This window comes from Gossypium arboreum, chromosome 12 (genome assembly GCF_025698485.1).
Source record: "Gossypium arboreum isolate Shixiya-1 chromosome 12, ASM2569848v2, whole genome shotgun sequence".
Classification (NCBI taxonomy): domain Eukaryota; kingdom Viridiplantae; phylum Streptophyta; class Magnoliopsida; order Malvales; family Malvaceae; genus Gossypium; species Gossypium arboreum.
In genome coordinates, this window is record NC_069081.1 from 74,937,374 (window position 1) to 74,943,827 (window position 6,454).

At 34.3% G+C, this 6,454-nt stretch overlaps 1 non-coding gene across 1 annotated transcript; it reads right to left on the bottom strand.

Annotated features, from left to right (window-relative positions):
• Window positions 1-6,013: 6,013 nt before the first annotated feature.
• Window positions 6,014-6,120, bottom strand: LOC128285858 (small nucleolar RNA R71). Its single transcript, XR_008276405.1, has one exon. It is a non-coding gene; the product is annotated as a small nucleolar RNA R71 (small nucleolar RNA).
• Window positions 6,121-6,454: the final 334 nt, after the last annotated feature.

Genomic DNA, 6,454 nt, shown 5'->3' on the forward strand with positions numbered 1-6,454 from the left:
CTTGCTTAAAACTTACTAAGCATTGTAATGCTTACTCCGTTTACTTTGTTTCCTCTGTTTTATAGATCTCATTTGAAGCTACGAGGCTCGGGGATCGTCGACAACTAGTCACACTATCACTATCCACTTTGCTTGTTCTTGTTATGTTTTGAATTATTTTATGGCACGTATAGAATAGACCAGTGGTCGAAGAATATTTTGGTTAATGTATATAAGCCATGCGAAAATGGCATCTTTTGAATGTGTACTTATAGAAGTTTAAATTGTATCCCTGACTGTCTTTAGTACTTATCTAAAGGAATGTTCAAAAAAAAAATTTTACTGTTCTAATATGAGTTTCAAGTTCGGTAATGCCCCTTTACCTATTCCGGCAACGGATACGGGATTGGGGTGTTACAGTACAGATCACAACTTCTACGTCTAGAGTGTCTTTCGAGTACTTGCTTATATCAACCGATTATAATCCAAACTATTTAATCTTTCTAGGCATGCATTTAAAATAATCACAAATCAAATGAAATAGTATTCTACTCAAAATCAAACCATGGGCATTCAAGTTAATAAAAATTCGTCTAAATAATTCCAACCCAATGAGATTTAGCTCATGAGTTGGACGCTCAAATCCAAAACAAAACCATTCAACTTCATCATTTAAGTTTATGAATCACAAAGTTTAAATTAGAAAATAAATACAGACTTTTAGGAAGCTTTCGCTACTCTAATTTTCACTCTAATAATGAGATTTGATGCAAAACCAAGGGAAGATTTCTCTTCCCCTTCCTTGCCTCTATAATTCTTCTACTTTGTAAGCTACTATCCTCTCCTGTCTTTCTCTAAGATTTTTTCACGAGAACCTGATGCAGAGAGCAAAAACTATTTTCTAATTCTTTTTTCTCTCATCAGATTCTCCCTTTCTTCTCTTTTCTCTTTCCTTCTTTATAGGATATGTCCCTCCCTCTCAACAAATACCTTTTGCTTCCTCTTTTTCACGGTGGTTTATCTAGTACAAGTACAATTAGCTGAAAGTAACGTGGATTGAGTGTTGCATCATCTTCCTGGAATTGCCACGACATTCTTGTTGGCAATCTAACCAACATTCTGCCTGGCAAGATTTCACTTCCTTAATTTTCCTACTATTTTTTCTCTTCTCTTCTTCATCTTGCACTTGCTGCCAACCACAACCAACACACCTTTCTTACCTAATAATAAAAGTAACAGATAATAATAGTTATAGCACAATCCAAGTTTTGTTATGCAATGTTTTAAAAATATCTAAAAATGCAAACATATTTACTTAACTACAAATAATTAATTCAATCTAGATACTTGAATTATAACTCCTTTGAAGAGTTATCAAAAACTTAGTAGTCTAATAAAAAAAAATTAAAATCACCTATCATCATGCCAAATTTATTTGTAGACACAAGCAAGCTATGTACACGCTCCTAACAAATCACTTGTATTTTTACAAGCTCAAGCACACTATTGACAAGAAAAATAGAAAGAGAAGTATCAAAATTGAAACAAATTTTCTATGTTAGCCCCCTACACTTTAGTTAACACATTTTTCTCAATGTGTAGCCTAAAAATAAAGTAAGGTAGTTACCCGATTGATCGTGATCGTCCCATAGGTTATTGGTGGGTGCTTCATCCTTTTTTATTCCTGGGATATTCTTTATATGCAAGGATATATAAAAAATAAATATAGAATTAAAATTCAACAATTTGAAAAGAAGTACAAATCCCTAATAATAGAAACTAATTAAATTTTCCTAAATCCATTTATTCCTAAAATTAAAAGTCTACTAAATTAACTTGAAATATTATTCATCATCATCTTGAAATCCTCTTTTCCTCTTTTTGTTTTTTTTTTGTAGAATAATAGACTTCTTTAATATGTCATCCCCAAGCAATTCCTTAGAGGATTCATGGTTCTATCCAACCACTCGATAGGGACTCCTGCTCTTTTACGCAATTCTATAATTAAATGGAGGAAAAATATTTCCTTTCCTAGATTTCTTGCGCATTCAACCATATTCTTGTATATCCATATACCAATGCATATTTGTTTCTTCTAGAGTATCCCATATGTTATGATAGAATAGATTGGACTGATCTCAGACATATCTTTGTAGGCCATATTCTTGAAAAGACAAATTTCATCCGCATCTTAGCTTTTGGTGTAATTAACTCTTGATTGACTGTTTCAGGTATTGCTGTTCATGTTTGGTATATCCACATCTCTTTCCCTTCTATTAAGAATCTTAGTATTTCCTCCGTGTCTATATTTTTGAATTCCTCTAGAACTATTTCATAAAAATAGTCGCGATAATAAAATAGTGTATCATAAAATTAACAAATACACATCTCAGTTACCGGAAGATTAATCCCTTTGACAATCACAAAAGACCACATCTCGTAGAATGGTCTGGTTGCCTCCTTTTGTTTCAATGCTAGATAAAATTCCTGCACTTTAGGAGTTATTGTAGGCTCTTTAAATGACAAACAAAAATTGGTCCATTCTATTTCTGTCGCGTTCTCTCAAATGCCTTTACAATTCCTTATTAAAGGATCAAATCCTTGCTCTTGGATGAAGGTATACGACTATAGTTGATGTAGGTATTTTTTCATGTCACTTTCCTAGAATTCAATAGATAGACTTGAAGCGCTTACATTGAAACTGGCCATTCCATAATCTATTTTTGCTAAACTTCCTTGTATAGTTTTCTATGTGTGCAATTTGATATTTTTTTCTGTTAGTCATAAAAATAAAAGGATGGAAATGACCTATTTATGTTGTAGAAGAAAAGAATAATATATTCAAGAGTTATACTTTATATCTACTTTGCAAAAAGTGAAAGAACTAGAAACCTAGTATAATTAAACTAAAAAAATGTCAGCAGTTACTGTTAGTTCAAAAAGTAGAGTTACACAAGGGTGTCGTGACATCCCTTCATGGTGTTGCGACGTTGAGAGTAGTTTCCCTATTCTGAATTTTGTTTGGTGTTACGAGGTGCAGTATGGGTGTCGCGACATGCAGGCTAGATCTCGTTATGTTTGATTACTTTGCAAAATCAACAATTTGGTCATTTTTTTCATTATCGCCCTTTTCATTTTTCAATATCCTCTTATTTCCTTCTAAATCCCATAGTGTGTTGCATTGTAAAATTTTTTTTATCAACTACTGTGTCTGTTGCTCCCCCTAAATTACAAGAAAAAGCTACCCTCATTTTTCGATCAGCTCTATTGCTCTATGAGGTGTCACCTGGTGTATAGTGTACTGGCCTGCCCATCATCATTTAAGCTTTCCAGGAAATAATTTTAGTCTCGAGTTGAACAGTAGAACCTTTTGTCTAGGCAGAAATTCACGTTTTCAAATATTTGCATCATCTTAAAGTCTACTCCTCTCCTCATACATTTTAATGTTTTCGTAGGCCATAAAGCAAAATTCTTCCAATTCTTGTAGTTGGAATAATCTTTCTATCTTAGCTAATTCTGAATCCAAATATTATTCTTTGATTGCCCAATACGCATTCTTCTCCAATTCAATTAGTAAGTAACAATTCTTTCCGTAAACTAGCTTGTATGGGGACATACCTAGAGTAGTCTTATACGCTATTTTGTAAGCCCATAATGCATTTTCTAGCTTTGCTGCCCAATCCTTCCAACTTGGGTTCACTCTTTTCTTTATAATCTATTTAATTTCAAGGTTAGACACTTCTACTTGGCCATTAGCTTGTAGGTGATAGGCCGTTTTCATTCGGTGTCTTATGCTGTATTTTGCCAAAGTAGTTTTGAACTACTCGTTACAAAATGAGACCCTTCATCACTATTTGATAACTCTTGAAAAGACTTATATTTCATGCCTTTAGACTTATTTAATTGATTGTACTTAAGTGATTTTAGTTGCATTTTAGGATATTGTATTGATATTTTTAGAGTATTGCGTTAAAGAATTTTGATTGTGCTTAAGTGCTATTTAATAAACCGTAAATTATACATATTTTTACCCCATGTTTAATTCATTTTATGGATGATTTCTCATTAGAATTGGTGAATTTGATGCTCCTAATGCTTTAATTTCATGTTTTATACTTAGGAGAGCATAGGAGAGCGAAAGGAATGAGAAACGGGCCAAAAATAGAGAAAATAGGCGAAAGTACGAAATCAACACGACCTGGACCCCCTCAAACGGGCAGACCACACAGCCGTGTAAATTTGGCAGGCTCGAACACGGCCTGAAGTAATCGAACACGGGTGTGTGCCACAAGCATGTCCCTGCCGAGCCCAAGTTGAGTCCAATTCGGAAAAGGCTAATTTTGAGGGCTTCTAGGCATTCCAAAGCCTATAAATACATCCTAGAAGAGGAGAAAAGGGGACACATAGAATAGAGAGTAAGAAATTACTCCAAGGAAGTCGATTGATTCATCTCAGAACCTGGATTCATCATCAAGACTGAAGATCTCTCCTCAATTCCCCTTTAGGAGTTTTGGGTTTTCTTTATGTTTTGTATTCTTTATTTTTCTAAGATGTTTTCTTATTTAGTTATGAACTAAATCCCCTAAATACCTAAGGGGAATGAAACTTAAGACGAATCTTATTATTATTTTCTGAATTGTATGATAAATATTTAACTTGTTCTTAATTCTTGTTTTGATATCCCAAGATACTAATTCCAGATAAGCTCTTATTCAGAGGAGGAATAGACCCTAGCTAAGAGTACATTTATCATAATTAAGCGGAGTTGACTGCGCGCCTAGACATAGGGTGACAAGATTTTTCCGAATTAGGGTGAAACCTAATAAGGGGATCCATAGATCGAGTTAATGCAACCCTAAAGTGTTAATTAGAGAAAAGTCTCGGTTAATCAATCTAGGGATTACATGTTATTAGTCTTGAATAGGAATAATAACATAACTTAGGGATCTCTACGGAACAAGTTGAATGAATAAATTGTCTGATTCAGAGCCAAAATAACAAGTAAAGTCTAGGTGGATTTTCCTTAGGTATTGTCTTAAGTCAATCGATTTTTCCCAAAAGCAATTCCCTGATTCTTTTCTCTGTGAGTTCTTAGTTTAGATAATTAGTTAATTAAATCAAAACCCCATTATTCTTAGGCTAGATAATAAAAAGACAGTCATTACTAGTACTTTTAGTTCCTTTGGGTTCGACAATCCGGTCTTGCTAAAACTATACTACTGTTCGATAGGTACACTTGCCTACATCGCGATAATAGTTAGTTCAAGAACGAGTAATTATAAATATTTAAAATCTATCACAAAATAACGCGATCAAGTTTTTGGCGCCGTTGCCGGGGAACTAAGATATTAGGAACGCTTAATTTTTATTACTTTAGCCATTTATTTTTCTTGCAATTTAATTTAATTTAATTATTATTTATTAACTTTCTTTTTCCTTCTCTTGGCAGGTTTTCATAGTTTATGACTAGAAGAAACCCGTCGGGAACATTACTTTTTGACGAAGAAATCGATCGCATAGTATGTAGTAACCAAAGAGAAATAAGGCGAAGCTTAAGATACACGGAGAACGAGCAAGAATACGATACTCAACCCCCAACCGAAGAGATGGCTAAAAACCAAGGCAATCAGCTACCTCCTGCAATTGCGATTAATCAAAATCTTGCTCCACGCACTATGTATGATTATGCTAAACCCTCTTTAACAGGAACTGAATCAAGCATAGTTAGACCTATTGTAGCTGCAAATACTTTTGAATTAAAACCTAACACTATTCAAATGATACAACAATTTGTTTAGTTTGATGGTTTGCAGGATGAGGATCCCAACGCTCATTTAGCCAACTTTTAGAACTATGCGATACATTTAAAATCAATGGCGTTTTTGATAATGCCATTCATCTTCGGTTGTTTCCCTTTTCATTGAGGAACAAAGCTAAACAGTGGTTGAACTCATTACCACGAGGATCAATTACTACTTGGGAACAAATGACTGAAAATTTTTTACTAAAATATTTTCCGCCGGCTAAAACGGCTAAATTACGTAATGATATCTATTCTTTTGTGTAGATGGATTTAGAAACAGTCTACGATGCATGGGAGAGATACAAGGACCTTCTGAGAAAGTGCCTTCACCATGGGTTACCGCTTTGGCTCCAAGTACAAACATTTCATAATGGTATGAATCCTTCGACTCGACAAATGGTTGACGCAGCGGCGGGTGGAACCATCAATAATAAAACCCTGGAAGATGCCTCTGAGTTTATAGAGGAGATGTCATTGAATAACTATCAATGGCAAGTCATGAGGACAAAGCCAATGAAAATAGCCGACGTTTATAACATCGATTCCGTCACCATGCTCTCTAATCAGGTAGAACTCTTAAATAAAAAGATTGATGGTTTTCTTAATTCTTCACAGGTTTACCCAGTAATGTAGTGCGAAGCAAGTAGCGGTGGAACAAACCATTCGGAATAC